At 51.8% G+C, this 16,853-nt stretch overlaps 1 protein-coding gene across 2 annotated transcripts in view; it reads right to left on the bottom strand.

Moving 5' to 3' along the window:
- The window catches only part of SHISA6 (shisa family member 6), a 448,298-nt gene that overhangs the window by 408,575 nt on the left and 22,870 nt on the right, over nt 1-16,853 (bottom strand). The gene's annotated exons all lie outside the window — the stretch shown is intronic.

Raw genomic sequence — 16,853 nt, 5'->3', positions numbered from 1 at the left:
TAAAGATGTAGATGGTGCCTGTTGAAGTTTATAAAGTGCTGAAGTGTCTAAATCCTTTCTCAAGTCAGTCTGAGAAGGGACATCATGCTCAAATACTCAGAGTCATTTGGGATCTTATAATCTACCCATTCTCCTGTGACACCTGCAGTAGGTTACCTTTGGGGACCTTCTGAGAATCCTCTCAGTTGTCTTTTTGCATCTTCCCACCCCCTTTGTCCTGATCAGCCTTGGCCTTGTTTCCAACTCAGCAGAGTTGCACATTCCTAATTAACCCCTTTGGAGCTCCCTGAGCACCAGGAGCCTCCTGCCATCACCACCCAAACCCCGAGCCCAGCAACAGCCCTTCCCTCACTCCTTCCTCTACCGAGGCTGGTGAAGGTTCACAGGGGCCAGAAGACAAACTTCTGTTTGCAGGGAGTTGCCCTGAGCTTTGTTTTCAGCTCTGCAATAATCCATATGTAACACAACCCCCCATCCAAGCCCAAATGCCCGCCTGAACAATGTCTCCCAGGACACAGAGATCCACCCCAAGGCTCAAAAGACCCATCTTCTGTTTCTGGATTAAGCCCCTGATGGCTGTTTGACCTTAGGGAATGCTTCACACCTCCCCCTGACTCAGTTTCCCCATAAATTGTGGATGTTGGTTCTCTCCATCATTAAATACTTTGACGAAAAAATTAAGATATTAAAAGCCAGGGAGGGTTTTTCTGGAGGGAAAGTCAATCTGCTTTATAAATGGCTTTGGGATAACAGGCATGATTATCAGGGATTCTTTCAGTGATTATATTTTCATGGTTTCATGAATTCCTCCACTTGGAGTGCTCTGCAGCTGCCCCTGGAAAACAGCCCCATCCTTCCCTAGGAGCAGAGCTGATCTTTGCAGAGCCCTGAGGACACACCATCAGACTGCTGCAGTGATCCTGCCAGGATCCCAAAGCACAGATCCATAAGGAATCCCCCACTCCACAAGTTTGGGAGGTGGTTTGCACAAACTTGCTGCCAGACCTGTGCTGAGTTTTAATTGCTGATGGGAATGTGGAATGTGGATCCCAGTGGAGAGCTGGGAACACGCTGGAGATCTCCAGTTGTCCATGAGAAATGCATTTAATGCTTGACATCATTAGTTGTTCCAATGAGGTTTAGAGGTGTCAGCAGAGGGGGCCAGGTTGGGCTGGAAATGGCTGAGCAGAAACAAAGGCATCAAAGATCTACAGCCAAGCCTAAAAGATTGTCCCTTAGTGATACTATAATTCAAATTGTAGTGAATAAGAAGGAGGAAAACAAGTGTAAGTTAAAAGGCTGTTCAGAAGCAGGACTGGGAGAGCTTCCTGGAGGTGTTTTAATATATTTTGGTGCTGAGTGAAGAGGCTGGAGAGAAGTGACAGGTCAGTGGCTTCTCCTCAAGTACCAGAATACAGTAAATCTGTGTGTGCAGACATCTGCAGGGCTGGCACTTCGGGGGTGTTTAAAGCTGTTTAAAGCTATTTAAAGCCTGGGAGGGCCCTGCCAGGCTGGGAAGGGCCAAGGGTCTGATCCTTCTTCTGCTGCCAGTGTGCCCCTGTGATACCAAACTGTGAGTGTTCAGCCAACCCCCCAGTGCTGTGAGAACTGAACCTCCTGCAGGACTGGCTGTGACTGACCTCAGAGGAGGGGATTCTGCCCCTCTGCTCGGGTGAGACCCCCCTGCAGCTCTGGGGCCCCAATTCAAGAAGGACGTGGAGCTGCTGGAGGAGCCCAGAGGAGGCCACAAAGAAGATCGAAGGGCTGGAGCCCCTCTGCTCTGGAGCCAGGCTGGGAGAGCTGGGGGTCTCACCTGGAGAAGAGAAGACTCCAGGGAGACCTTGGACCTCTTCCAGCACCTAAAGGGGCTCCAGGAGAGCTGGAGAGGGACTTGGGACAAGAGATGGAGGGACAGGATGGGTGGGAATGGCCTTAAGATGAAGGAAGGTAGGTTTAGATTGGATATTAGGAAGAAATTCTTCCCTGTGAAAGGACTCCTCACAAGGGGGAATGGATTTCCACTGACAGAGAGTAGGTTTAGATGAGATATTAGGAAAAAATCCTTCCCTGTGAGGGCGGTTCATCCTGGAGAGGAGAAGGTTGAGTGGAGACCTCAGAGCACCTTCCAGGCTCTGAAGAGGCTACAGGGAAGTTGGAGAGGGGCTGTTCATCAGGAACTGGAGTGACAGGACAAGGAGGAATGGATTCAGACTGAAAGAAGGGAAATTTAGGTGAGACATATGGAAAAAATCCTCCCCTGTGAGGGTGGGGAGGCCCTGGCACAGGTTGCCCAGAGAAGCTGTGGCTGCCCCATCCCTGGAAGTGTCCAAGGCCACGTTGAACAGGGCTTGGAGCAACCTGGGCTGGTGGAAGGTGTCCCTGCCCATGGTGGGGGTGGGACTGAGTGGTCTTTAAGTTCCCTTCCAACCCAAACCAGTCTGTGATTCCATGTCCCTTTTCCAGCCCCCTGTGCCCAGGTCCCAGCCCTTCCTGAATGGTGCCAGTCACTGTTGGCACCTCTGCTCACACAGGACCAGCCCAGTGACTGCCCCAGGTAAGTTGTGTCTTCCAGCTGGCCCTGCTGGTCCCACCCACCCTTTTCTGCAGCTGGAAAAAAAACTGCCCCAGCACGTGCCTGTGTGACATGAGCACAGGATGCTTTAGTGCCCAGGCTGGCACTAAAGGAGGTGGCACGGAGCTGAATTGCACAAGACAGCCACTGATGGATTATGGCACCCAAAATTAACTGGAGGGATATTTATATTTTCACTGTCCAAGCCTTGGAGTGAGGCCCTGGGAGTTTGGCAGCTCTCCCCCAGGGCTGGATTAGAAAGCTGCTGAGGGCTGAGGCAGATGCAGCAGAAGGTGAGTGCTGGCTTTGTTTTCCAGGTAGTCCTCTCAGAAACAGCAATTCAGACAGTTGCTTTGGTCTTAAAGGTGGCACCATTATTTTTGTGACTTTCTTGAGTGAAAGTGAGCTCAGCCTTTGCCCCTTTTGCGGGCACTTTTCCTGGGGGATGATTTTCTTTGGCTGAGTCATAGAATCATGGAATCATGCAATGGTTTGGATTGGAAGGGACCTTAAAGACAATCTCCTTCCACCCCCTGCCATGGGCAGGGACATCTTCCACCAACCCAGTTTGCTCCAAGCCCCATCCAGCCTGGCCTTGGACACTTCCAGGGATGGGGCAGCCACAGCTTCTCTGGGCAACCTGTGCCAGGGCCTCCCCACCCTCACAGGGAAGGATTTTTTCCTGAGATCTCATCTATACCCATTCTGAGTAAATCTGAGCCTGTCTTTTTTTGAGTCTTGGGGCAGATCTTCACATGATTTTGGTTGTGTCCTGACAGGAAAAGGCCTATCAGAGTTCCTTGGCAGCAAACTCTTCCCAAGGACTGACATGGTGGCTCAGTAAAGCCCTTGCAGTCCCACATGTGGAAGGAATGTGAGCTCAGCTGCTGCAGTGGGGCTGTTTTAGGAGCTCTGAGCCAGCTCTGTGCCCTGGGCAGGGGGTTTTGGCAGGGATGTGACACCTGTGACTGTCCCCAGTCCATGAGGCTGGAATGTGGGACTGCCAGCACAGAACCAGCCCCTGTGCTATCTTTCTCTCCTGCTTCTCAAAACAAGAGCTTGGCAGGGTTTTAAATTTGAACCAGGAGCTGGAAGTGAGAGTGGTTTTAACCCCTGAATCTGCAGCTGCTGTGAGAACCTCTCCCTAAATCCAGGGCAGTTCCAATGATGAGCAGCAGAAACCACACACAGAGCTGGGACATGGCCAGGAGGACCTTGTGCCCCATGGGCAGGACAAAGCTGTGTCCATCTGCCTCATGGGGCTGGAATTCTCTGGATAAAGCTGTGTCCATGTGCCCCCCAGTGCTGGAATTCTGTGGATAAAGCTGTGTCCACGTGCCCTGTGGTGCTGGATTTGCTGTCCCTCCCTGGCAGCAGCAGCAGCAGCAGTCCCCCCTCAGGGCACACACCCTCCCACCTTGCCTTTTGGACTATTTTCTCTTTGGCTGAATTGCTAATTCCATAGTAATTACTTAGGAAAATTCCTTAATCAAAATCACATTGGAGGAGGTAATGAGCAAATAGGTCAAGGAGAGCAACGTGTCTCACAGGCAGGAGCTGCCTCCCCGAGCATCTGCAGACCTGGCTGCCCTGGAGGACCAGCAGGAGGCCCAGGGGGGACAGGGCTGTGCTCCAAGGCAGCACAAAGCACCCCAAGGCTGCCCTTTTGGCTGCTGGGTGCTCTGGGGAGGCTCCAGCTCCCGTCTCCCAGGAGGGCTCTGCCCTGGCTCGTGCAGCATCTCCTGTAGCTCAGTCTTCCAGGAGCACACTGCTCTACAGAGAGGCCCTTGGGCTCTGAATGGCTCTGAGCATCAGCCTCACTACCCAGAGGTTTGAGAGGACACCTGGTTGATGGAAGCTGTCCTGGATTCTTGGAAGGGTCAGAGACTCAGACAGTCTGAGTTACAAGCACAGAAAAGATTTGCTCCAAGATGTCATATTTTAAAAAACTAAATGCAAAGATATATAAATAGATATAAGTACTGAGACCTAAAACCCCAGCTGGAAGTTCAGGATCCCCAACCAGCTCTCTGTCCAAGGCACAGCTTGCTGACCTCCCTCTCAATGACACTGGAAAGCTTTTCACTCCATTATTATCTTCACACAGTTAAATCTCTGCTGTCAGCCCCAGATTTGAGAGTTCAGAATAATTGCACATCACATCCAACCTTTTGGCACCTCTCTGGACATCTTTTCAAGCTCATTCAAACCCTCACTGAGCAGCACATGTCCCAAAGCAGCTCCTCCAGGGCTCCAATCATTCATCCGCTGCAAACCCCAACTGTTTGTTCTCATCCCTTGCTTTCTGTCACTTAATCTGTTATTAATTCTTGAGAAGACCTTTCCTCTCATTCCATGCTGTTCTCAAGCACTATTGATGAAAGATCTGGCTGACAATTTCCAGAGAGAACTGACTGCAGTGCCTGGACAGCATCAGTGCCCTGCCCACGTCACCGCTCCCTCCCGGGGCACGGGCACACCCACAGTGTGTGCACTTCTCTCCCAAAGCCATCCTGCCTCTCCTCCTTCATATCCTGACTCTCCTCCTTCATTTTATTGCCATGTCTCACAGTGCACCTGCTCTGCCAGCTCATCTCCCACGTCCCCAGCACCAGCTCCAGGCCTTTCTCAAGGTGAATATTGACACCTTCCACTCACCTGAGGGACGGCTTGGACTGAGCTCGGGGCACCTCAGCAGCTCCCCTTTCAAAGCCCTTCAACTGAACATTTAGTCCAGACTGATGTTTATCATTTCACTGATAAGATTTTATACAAGAGTTCCCTGATTCTTCAGTTTTAGGGAGATCACCAGAAACAGCCCCCACCCTGCCCGTGGGACTCTCCTGTCCCCCCCTGCTATGGACATTGACAGTGCAAAGATTAAGGTATCAGGGGGTTTGTCTTCCCTGAGCGCCCTCACATTCTGAAAACACACATTGCCATCATTTCCAGCCTCTCTGCCTAAAAATTTCCCTCCTTTAGATCAAGACGTCATATTGCACAAGAAAAACAGAACATTGTTCTATTGCAAAATCTCCCTTCATCTAAAGAGGGTTCTCTAGGTGAATCTCAACAGAGGAGGTTCCTGAAGTGCAAGTAACAATTTTCTGGGACACAGAGCTCCTTCAAACTCAGCTTTGTCCAAAAAAGTGAGGGCAATTCCAGACTGGAGACTCTGCAGCTCTGACAGTGGAGGAATTTGGTTGGTTGCTTGGTTTTAAATCTATTTCTTTAGCTCTGATAAAGGAATTGACAAAACTCACCAACAGAAAACCAAAAACAAAAGTCAAAAAATAAACCCCAAACCTATCAAAGGCAGACATTCCATGGGACACCTTTGCTCCTGGGAGAAGAGAAAACTAGATTTAAGCCTGGGCTGAGGTTGGTTGTGGTGTTTAATGCATTGCTGGGAAGCACGTGAATACCTTGAGAGGAAGTCCCTTCCCATGTCAGCCTTGTCCTGGGGAAGATTCACCTCCTCCAAAGGCATGGCAGTGTCTGGGCTTTGCCCTTTTTTAAAAAAACCCACCTTTTAGTCCCTCTCTTGGCTCCCTGAGCTGAGCCAGCACCCCTCAGTTGGGGACTTTATGCCAATGCCGAAAATAAAAGTGCCACTATGAGCTTTCAGTCACCCTTGGAGTGCTGCTGCTGTCTCCAAAGTGAGGGGAGAGTCCAAAAGGTGTGAGCTTGGCCAGTGCCACCACACTCTGAGACCCTGTCCCACAGCAGGGTGTCATTGGAGACCCAGTTCATGCTGAGGGGAGTGGGATGGGGGAAATCTGGGAGGGCTCATGGAGGGTTAGTGCTGTGCCAGCCTCCATCTCCTGGTTCCTTGCCCTGGTGCCCTTCTGAGCAGGGCACAGGAGTTTTTCCTAATTTCAAGTGCCCCAGCAAAGCCCAAACCTCTGGTTTATGAGGGGCAGTGCAGTTAACCCCATAAACAATTCAGGGATGGAAATCAGGAGAGGACTGGCAGCAGCCAGTGAAACATTAATGATCTTCCAAGTGTTCAAAGGTAAATATTTCATCAGCCCTACCACGTATCACTGTGACAATTGTGTTAAACTGGTGCTCAGGGGTGTTACCTACAACTTAACACCAGGCTGGGGCCAGGTCTGTGCCAGGAGGACTAAACTGGAGTGACTGGGCAGTCAGGAAGGGATGCACCACTGGACACACACGGAATCTCAGAATCAACAAGGTTAGAAAAGACCTCTGAGATCATCCAGTCCAACCCCTGACCCAACCCCACCTTGTCACCCAGACCATGGCACTGATGCCACATCCAGGCTCTGCTCAAACCCCTCCAGGGACGGGGACTGCACCCCCTCCCTGGGCAGCCCATTCCAAGGGCTGATCCCTCTCTCTGGGAAGAACTTCCCAATGTCCAACCTAAACCTGCCCTGGGGCAGCTCAAGGCTGTGCCCTCTTGTCCTACTGCTGGTTCCTGGGAGCAGAGCCCGACCCCCCCGGCTCCCCCCTCCTGTCAGGGAGTTGCAGAGAGTGAGGAGGTCTCCCCTGAGCCTCCTCCTCTCCAGGCTGAGCCCCCCCAGCTCCCTCAGCTGCTCCTCACAGCACTTGTGCTCCAGACCCTTCCCCAGCCTCGTTGCCCTTCTCTGGACCTGCTCCAGCCCCTCCATGTCCTTCCTGAGCTGAGGGCCCAGAGCTGGACACAGCACTCGAGGTGAGGCCTCAGCAGTGCCCAGTCCAGGGGCAGAATCCCTGCCCTGCTCCTGCTGCCACCCTGTTCCTGAGCCAGGCCAGGATCCATTGGCCCTCTTGCCCCCCTGGACACCCCTGGCTTACGTTCAGCTCCCTGTGCTCAGAATCCAGCAGAGAGATGAGAACAGGAGCTCAAAGAGCACCATTTGTACCTCTGACAAGAAATCAAACCTCCCCAAGCTGCCACTGAGCACAAAGGGCAGGAAAGCAGCTCTTTGGTGGAAGGTTGGACTTGATGATCTTGGAGGTCTTTTCCAACCTTAATGATTCACATTGAACTCATGAACACTAAAGAAGCCCAGACTTGGAAGGACCAAATGCCTCAGGATCATTGGGTTCTCCTGCAGAGGAGGAACCAGATGTACCATGCAGAACCCTTGATCTTCTGGCTCCTTTGGAAGCAGGAGGGCCCTGCTGGTTTTCTCAGTTCCCACCCCTCTAGCCCAGCCACACTGGTGCCCATCCCTTGCCCTGCCTCAGGAATTTGCCTTTCATGCCCTCCAGTCACATTTTCCCTGAGCCTGAGGGGGCTCAGCCTGGTGCTCACCCCCACGAGATCCCAGCTGGGGATTCTGGGCATCCTGCACAAAAATTTGACTTTTTGCAGTTTATCCATTCCAAATATATTTAGAGAAACAGAGACAGACAGAGGAGGTGACACAACAGAACATGAGGAAGCAGCAGTGAAATGAAGGCACCAAGGAGGATGAAGGGGTGTGTAGGAGAAATTTGGTCAGATAAACACTATTAGACAGAATCACAGAATCCCAGAATGTGCTGAGCTGGAAGGGACCCACAAGGATCATCCAGTCCAACCCTCAGCCCTGCACAGGCCCATCCCCAAGAGTCACCCCCTGTGCCCCAGAGGATCAGCCAAACCCTCCTGGAGCTCTGGCAGCCTTGGGGCTGTGCCCACTGCCCTGGGGAGCCTGGGCAGTGCCCAACCAGCCTCTGGGGGAAGAACCTTTGCCTGAGATCCAACCTGAGCCTGCCCTGACACAGCTCCAGCCATTCCCTGGGTCCTCAGGGCTGAAAAGTCATGGGGTATAGTCAGGAGGGACTGAAAGAAATGGTTTTGCCAGAACATTTTGGCTCAAAGAAGGTAGAACTTGAATTCTGGTGGGGGATGTACAACTGGACACTGCAGGGAACCTGGAGCAGGAACTCTCTGGGAAACAAAAACCTGTGTGTTCTGCAGGAGAGGCAGAAGGGAAGGTGCAAGGGGCCCTGAGTGCCAAGTGGGGAGGGGAAATTCAGCTTGGCAGCTTGGGTAGAACAAGATCAAACCAATAAAAAATGTATCCCATATTTAAGAATCAAATAAATAAATAAGTAAATAAATCTGCTCAAAATCCATGGATGAAATGGTTCTGGAGAAGGTGTTAGAATGAGGTTACCATGGGAGCTGACAAACCTGCCCAGTGGGACACAGGTTTGAGTAGAAACCTTGACAATGTTCTCAGCCATCCACCACTGAGAACGTGGCTCACTGGGGGACGGTTGGACTCCCACCTCCAGCCCAAAGAAGTAATACTCCAAATGACAGGAAAGCCCAGTTATTTCCGAGGGCACCAGCTGAGAAATTCCTGCAGCAGTCAGGGACACACCAGAGGTGACACTGCCTGGGACTGGAGAATGCACAGCTTCTAAAGAGATGGAGCTCAGACAGGGATGTAACGACTTCAGAGGGCAAAAAGAAAGTAGGGAGACAGTCTTGGACACCAAGGGACTAAAGGCCTCAGAATTTGAACTTTGGGGAACTTAGAACCTCTGCAAATCTTGAGGCTAACATTACCCAACCAAACTGAGGGTCTTGGCTGTGTCAAATATCCCATAATGCTCCCCAGATTCGGGGGATGTGTGGATGTTTTGGATGTGTGACTCTTCTCCTCATAAAAAACCATCCAGGATTCTTGGAGAAGCAGCTGTGCCTTGGTTGGAAAGTTGCAACTACATTTGTAGAAGACCTTTTGAGGGAAGCTTTGCTGCTGCCTTCCCTGTCCCTGCAGGGAGCAGCGGGGCCATTCCCAGGCTGGCTCTGCACAGCCCAGCCCCACCAGCTGTGCCAGGGGCTGCAGAGCTGCAGGACTCAGGCTGGGGGCACCTCCCTGCCCTCTGCAGCCAGGGAAAAGGACACTGGTTTGTTCTTTGTCAGTCACTGCCCTGCTGAGATGGGAATGACCCAGGTCCAGCCCTGCCAAGCCCCCTGGGCAGAGCCCCAGGGACTCTCTGTGCCCAGGACAGGGGCGCTGGTGCTGCCTCTTCCCTCTCCTGGGTTACAAACAGCCTCCTGAAGGACAGGGTGACCTTCCACGTGACCTCATAGATGTCAGGTGGCAGCCATGGTGCTACACAACTGTTATTGTTCAACCAGAATGTGTCACAACAACTCCTGAGAACTCGTCTGACCCCTCAGTCCAGCTCTGCCTCCGCCACCTACGGGGACAATGAGCACTGGTCAGAACCCACACTGACCCACCTGAATCCTTCCATGGATAAGCCCACCCAGAAACACATCAGGAGATAGTGGAGATGTCACTCCACCTCCTTTGCTGCCCTTTGCCACAGCAGAGGGACTGAAGGCAACAAAGAAAGGACAGCAATGTAGGGATGAAGGGAAAGCTCATCTCCCACCTCAGCTCCTCCAGCCACCTCACACCTGAACTCCTCTGGGGTCATTCCTGTTCCTCTTGGATGCTCCCCAAGGAGTCTCAGGGGAGACAGGACCCTGCTAACTCTGTGCTCTGTGGGTCAGCCAGTCCCAGCCATGGAAGTGATGGGATGAGGGCAGGAAAAACCCTGGAAACTTGGCATGAGAAGCTCTGAGATGCACAGCCAGCTCCAAAGCAGCAGTGGGACACTTCAGACACGGAGGCAGTTGGAGCTCTCTGACTGTAGCCTGCACATCAGCAGCCCTTTCAGCTTCCCCCCCTGCTTCCTGATCCTGAATAGATTAATATAGATTTAAGCAGGTTTAACAGAAACCCTTGTTCTGCTGAGCTCTGCACCCTGGATGCCACACTGAGCACCTGTGACCTCAAGCCTGCAGCACTGGCCTTGTGCTCTAAACCTACAGCCTGGAAACATCTCCACACCTTCCTTCCATCCTGCAGCCCTCACAAAGGCTGATTCCGTCCAGGGTTCCACGAGGACCCTTCTTGTAAGGCACTGCTTGCTGGAAGGAAGATGGGATGACTTTTGAGTTCAGGCTGAGTGTGTGACCAGTAAAGACCCAGGAACAACTGGGATTTGGGGTCCCTCTGGTAAGCAGGATGTGGACAGCACAGAATGATGGAATCATGGAACAGCAGAACTTCCCCCAGCCCATGGAGCTCTCTGGGAAATGGTTTTTTGGTAGGAAAAGCTGTGGATGCAGGGAGGGGAGATGTGAAATGAAAGGAAGCACCACAGAGGATGAAGGACAAAGGAGGGGATTGTCCAACTCTGCTCTGGGCTGGGACAGCCTCACCTCGACCCTGGGGACAGTTTTGGGTGCCACAATATAAAGAGGGTCTAAAGCTGTTAGACAGTGACCAAAGGAGGGAAGGAGGATGGGGAAGGGCCTTGATTTGAAGGTGTGTGAGGACACTGAGGGCACTTGGTGTGTTCAGCTGGAGAAGAGGAGACTGAGGGGAGACCTCAGTGCAGTTCCACCTTCCTGGGCAGGGGCAGAGGAGGGGCAGGCACTGAGCTCTGCTCTGGGGGGACCAGGGACAGCAGCCAGGGAAGGGCTGGAGCTGTGTCAGGGCAGGCTCAGGTTGGATCTCAGCCAAAGGTTCTTCCCCCAGAGGCTGGTTGGGCACTGCCCAGGCTCCCCAGGGCAGTGGGCACAGCCCCAAGGCTGCCAGAGCTCCAGGAGGGTTTGGCTGATCCTCTGGGGCACAGGGGGTGACTCTTGGGGATGGGCCTGTGCAGGGCCAGGAGTTGGACTGGATGATCCTTGTGGGTCCCTTCCAGCTCAGCACATTCTCGGATTTTATCCATTCCTGCACCGGCAGACATGGGGTAGAAAGCCACAGGTTGGAGATTTAATATTTCTCTCAGTGCCTTTCCAGAGGGGCCATTTGAGCCCTGGGGCAGCACTCTGGGACCAGCAGTGATGGAACACCCTGTGTGGAGGTTCTTTAGAGAGATGCTGTTTTCCTCAGCAGTGATTTAACACCAGAGACAGAGGTGTTGGCACAGCTGACAAAGCAGGGACAGATCTGGGGAGAGACAACCTTGCAAAAGGCCATCCACATATATTAGAATTATTTTCCTGAGGAGGATTTGATGAGATGTGAACTTCATTATTTGCTAATGTTGCAGCACAGAGCTTTGTCCAAAACCCAGGAGAGGCAGAAGAAATCTTTCCATTAACTTCCCTGATTGTGAGATTGTGACGGATGTACTCCCTTCCCTTCCTCCTCAAACATTTTAAATCGAACAGAAAGAGCAGTTAGATGTGTCCTTTCATGGGGGAGGACATCATTCCCTCTGAGGGATGCTCATATAAATCCCCACATGGGAGTGTTTTCAGGTGCCCATAACAATAAGATAGTCTGAGGGTAATAAAGCTTCAGAGAAGGGGAAGTGAGGTAAGACCCTCTGAATTCCCAAGCTGCCCACCCATGGCTGCAGTGCAGGAGGAGCAGGGCCTGCACCAGTGACAAAAGCTCTTGGCAGCCACAATAGAAGTTGTTTTCAGGTCTTCAACATGAGCCAAACTTTCCTGCTGGCTGTCAATCTAGAAAGAAACCTTCTTATGAAAGCCACCAGAAAACATCCCAGAAGGAGGGAATACCCTGGAGATGTGGATTGTGGAGAAGCCAAGCTGCCCCAGGTAGGGCAGCCCTGCAGACTCTGCCTCAGCTTGTTGCTCTGGCCAAGCACAGCTTGAGACAGACAGTGAGAGCTCCTGGCTAAGCCTTTGAGGATTTAGATGCTAAACCAGAACACTCATCAATTAGGTTTTCAGAGCTGGTCAATGATCTCCTGCTGGGAAATGTTCCCACTTCCCCAAGCCAGACTTTCAGAGTCTGTGAGAGCTCCACACCCGGACACCAGGGAGCTGCTCGTTCCACACCCAAGGACTGAGCCACGAGGAGATCAGCAGAAATTCTCCAGTGTCACCTTCACTCTCCCACACCTTGGAGCTGAGCAGGTTTTCCATGACAAGGCTGCAGGAGTCACCTGTACCTTTGCAGAGCCTGTGGCCACTGCTCCTCATGGGGGCTGTGGGTGGTGCTCGGCTGTGGAACCCACTGCTCTGGGGGACAATGCCAAGGAAGAAGTAGTGAACCTTTGTTCCAGTACATTTTGTGCAGATTTAAAGTCAGAAAAGACAACTGGGAAAGAAAGGAGGCTGATAGTGATGGAAGCAGAGCATGGATTGAGTTGCAATATCTGGGCAGGGGTCCAAGAAGAGGGGAAGGAAAGTTTACTGATTCTGGCACGCTCTTAATGGAGTATTGCTTCCAGCTCCTCACCTCTGTTTACACTCCTCTGCAGTGTGATAGGATCAGCAATCATGGAACAGGAGAGGCTTAACATGGAAAATGTCCTTATAAAGATTTCATTCTTCACAGTGTCAAAAGCAACTTTCTGGAGGCCAATTTAATTGTTGTCAATACTGGTTGCAAATTGGCCTTAACATTTTAAATTGATGTTTTCTGTAAACTGCTGTGATTAATGGAAGAAAAACATTGTGTTTCTGCCTTTCTTCTGAAGATCTAATGGATGTTACAAACAATAATTGATCCAGCAAAACACACAGAGGCAAACAGGGAGAGGCAAAGCTGCTACAGAAATGATTTTCCCCTTCCCCAGCTCCCAGTAGAGCTGCAGGATGAAACAGGGCACAACAGCTGCTTAGACAGTGGGCTTGGTTGGTTTTTTTTCCCTGAGGAAACTCCTGAGCAGCTTTAACTAAAATCTTTGAACTGCAGGCAGGATTGTTCTGACTGTAAATTGCCACCAGGGTGTCAAATCTGAGTCCTCCAAGATCCCAGACCTGCTGTCTGAGCCTCAGCCCACACATCAAAGTGCCTGGAGCCTTGAAGATGCTGGGAGTCAATCCCAGTTGGACACCAAGTTCCCAGATCACCCCAGCAAAGGCTCCCCTGTGTCCTTGCTCACAGGCAACTTCTAAAACCCTGCTCAGGGCTGAGACTACACGGGACACAGCTCAGTGTTATCAAGCAGCTCCCTCTGCCCAAGGGGATCCCTCTCAGGCCCTCTCCTGACTGACCTCCTGCATCCACTGCAGAGCTGCTCCAGCCCTGGGGAACAGCACAGGGAGGACATGGAGCTGCTGGAGAGAGTCCAGAGGAGGCACCAAGAGGATCAGAGGGATGGAGCAGCTCTGCTGGGAGGAAAGGCTGGGAGAGCTGGGGTTGTTCAGCCTGGAGAAGAGAAGCTTTGGGGTGACTTAATTATCAGGACCTGAAGGGAACCTGCAAGAAAGATGGAGAGACATGATTTCCAAGGGCCTGGAGAGACAGGACAAGGGGGAGTGGCTTCCAGCTGACAGAGAGAAGGTTTAGATGGGATATTGGGAAGAAAGTTTTGGCTGTGAGTGAGTGAGGCCCTGGCACAGGTTGCCCAGAGAAGCTGTGGCTGCCCCATCCCTGGAAGTGTCCAAGGCCAGGTTGGACGGGGCTTGGAGCAACCTGGGCTGGTGGAAGGTGTCCCTGCCCATGGCAGGGGGTGGAAGGAGATAATCTTTAAGGTCTTTTCAAACCCAAAACACTCTATGGTTCTATGAATTCATCATTTCACCTCTTCCTAAGCTGATTTTGATGGGTGAATGAGCTAAAAAAGAAAGATGTGACAGCTCCAGAGCCAGGAGAGAGAAGCGGCCATGGCAGAGGATGTGGGAAGAAGAGGATGGAGTCCTCTCCTTCAACAGCACAAGGGACATTAGTCTGACTCAACTGCCTGGGAAACTGGAGCTTGAGAGGAAGAAGGGGCAAACTTGCAGATCCAAATCAAGACACAGGTCAGGGCTTGAATCAAAGCCTCCTGAGGAGCAGGACTCCCCTCACCTGCTGCCTCCTGGAGCCCTGGGACCTGCTGCCCTGCATTGCTTTGTGCAGGACCCCCATCCTTCCCTCCCTGTTTCCCAGGGACCTGGGTCTGGGCAGCTGGTGAGGGCTGAGGTGACAAACCTGCAGCTCAGACACCCAGTGCTTCCCAGGGAGAGGAGCCTCTCCCAGTCCTGCCCTTTCTCCCCACACTCCACATCCTCCACAATACCTGTGCCATTACTTCCTCTAATGCCCTCTGTTCCCAATCCTTTCCCACATCTGGAGGGGGAGGACAGAGCACAGGGTGAGGGGAACCACATGATTTAAACATCCTTCCTTCCTGTCCCCAACACAGAGTGTGGAGTGTTATAGGACAGGACAAGGGTATGACCTGACCTGCCCCTTTGGGTGTTATGCTCCAAAACTGTTTCCAATTCTATTTTGTATGTTTTCAGAACAGTATTTCTTTGCCCTTCCCAATCCAGCTGCACAGATTGAGGAACTGGGAAAGCATCCAAATGTATCAGGTTGGACCTCCTACACACACAGAGTCTCCATCCTCCGTAATTCCATCTCACTGCTCCCTGTCAGCTGAGCTGTGACTCTCCTGCCTCCATCAGTCCCACATCCCAGGACCCCACCAGCCCAGCAACCCCAGGACTTACTCTTAAACACAGCAACTGCTGCAAATATCAGGCAGAGAGTAGTGGAATGGTTTTAAAATAAAAGAGATTTAGATCAGATGTTAGGAGGAAATTCTCCCCTGTGAGGGTGGTGAGGCCCTGGCACAGGTTGTCCAGAGAAGCTGTGGCTGCCCCATCCCTGGGAGTGTCCAAGGCCAGGTTGGACAGGGCTTGGAGCAACCTGGGCTGGTGGAAGGTGTCCCTGCCCATGGCAGGGGCTGCAATGAGCTGAGCTTTAAGGTCCCTTCCCACCCAAGCCATTCTGTGACTCTGTGATGTCACAGCCTGGCTGTGGCAGCCCCTGTGCCCCCACTTCTGCTCTGGCAGCACGGGGGGCATGGGGGGCTGCTGCCTCCTGAGGCAATTTGGGGCATCACTCAGTGTGTTCCCACAGCCCCTCAAACGTGTTGGTTACATGCCTGCACCACACTCCTGGACTTTTTCCACACCACTGCCTCTTCTCCACCGGAGCACAGTGCCAGAAAATGCTGCTTCACTACATTCCCACATTATCCATGTGTTTTGGTGGGTAGTTCTCAGCAGGCTGAGTTTCACTGGGAGGCTTTGTTTCAAAGTAAATCTATATGTTTAATCCTGGCTCCTGCTCACAACTTGCACTAGTCTGTCTTACAAAAAAAGAAAAAAAAAGCTGTTGCCATAGTAACCCCCAGTTTCTGGTATCACTGTGGCTGATCAGCACTGCTTGCCCGGCCTGGTGGCTCTGGGACTGTCCAAGGAATGCTAAATTCCACCAAAACACTTTTACAGACACCTGGTATTTATTCCACAGCTCTGGGTGTTGCTGCTCTGCCGTGGCTCTGTGGTTCATGTGAGCATCACCCCCTCAGACGTGTGGACACACACACAGTGTCCACCTACTCAGTTAATTCCCCACAGCAGCAAGACTTGCTTATTTTTTTTCCAAATTTTTGTCAAATTTGTCACTTGTTAACTGGTATAACACATAAACCCCTGCCATCAGTCATGGGAGATATTTGGGCATGAGACACAAGAAAATATTGCAAGTATTGTTGCTTTTGAGTCTCCAGCAAGCTCACTTGTAAATATATTTGCACTGGGGGTGTTTCGTTGTCTCCTGTGTCTTATTAGTGGGGCACAGTTTTCCCAAAGGCTCTTTTTTCACAGATTACCCTAAAGCTTCACAGCTCAGTAAGAGGCTCAGGAGACCAGAATAAATCAATAGCTGCAGGCAGCAGGAGGTGCAGCCCCAGCATGGCCGAGGGAGTGAGGAGTCTGTGGGAATCAGGGAGCAGCACTGGTTAAACCTCTCACAACTGAATATACCACAACCTCTGGCAGCATCACAAGAGGGAAGTTGGATGTCCAAAACAGTGAGATTAAACAAGGATAAGCAAAGAAATATTTAGCAGTTAAAAAGATCCATTTGGAATCACACAATAGGCTGAGTTGGAAGGGACCTACAAGGATCATCAAGTGCAACCCTCAGCCCTGCACAGGACCAGCCTGGGGTAGTGGGAGGCGTCCCTGGCCATGGCAGGGGTGGGAGTGGATGAGCTTTAAGATCCCTTCCAACCCAAACCAGTGTCTGATTCTAAGGTTCCTCTGCCCTTATTCCTCTCTGTCCCTTTGCAAAAGCTGAGCAAAGTTTTTTGCCACATCCCATTTGCTGTGTGAGTGCAGCCACTGCCAGGCTGGGCTGGGAACACACCCAGGTGTGAGCTCTGCCCAGGGAACACCTGAGCTCATCAGTGAGCCCTGACTGAGGAATCCCAGAGTCACAGAATGTGCTGAGCTGGAAGGGACCCACAAGGATCATCCAGTCCAACTCCTGGCCCTGCACAGGCCCATCCCCAAGAGTCACCCCCTGTGCCCCAGAGGATCAGCCAA

The sequence above is a fragment of the Manacus candei genome, unplaced genomic scaffold (genome assembly GCF_025592945.1).
Source record: "Manacus candei isolate 608988 ecotype Guabito, Panama unplaced genomic scaffold, ASM2559294v1 h1tg000047l, whole genome shotgun sequence".
NCBI lineage: Eukaryota > Metazoa > Chordata > Aves > Passeriformes > Pipridae > Manacus > Manacus candei.
The sequence above is the reverse complement of the archived record's forward strand: the minus strand, read 5'-3'. Positions and strand labels throughout refer to the sequence as shown.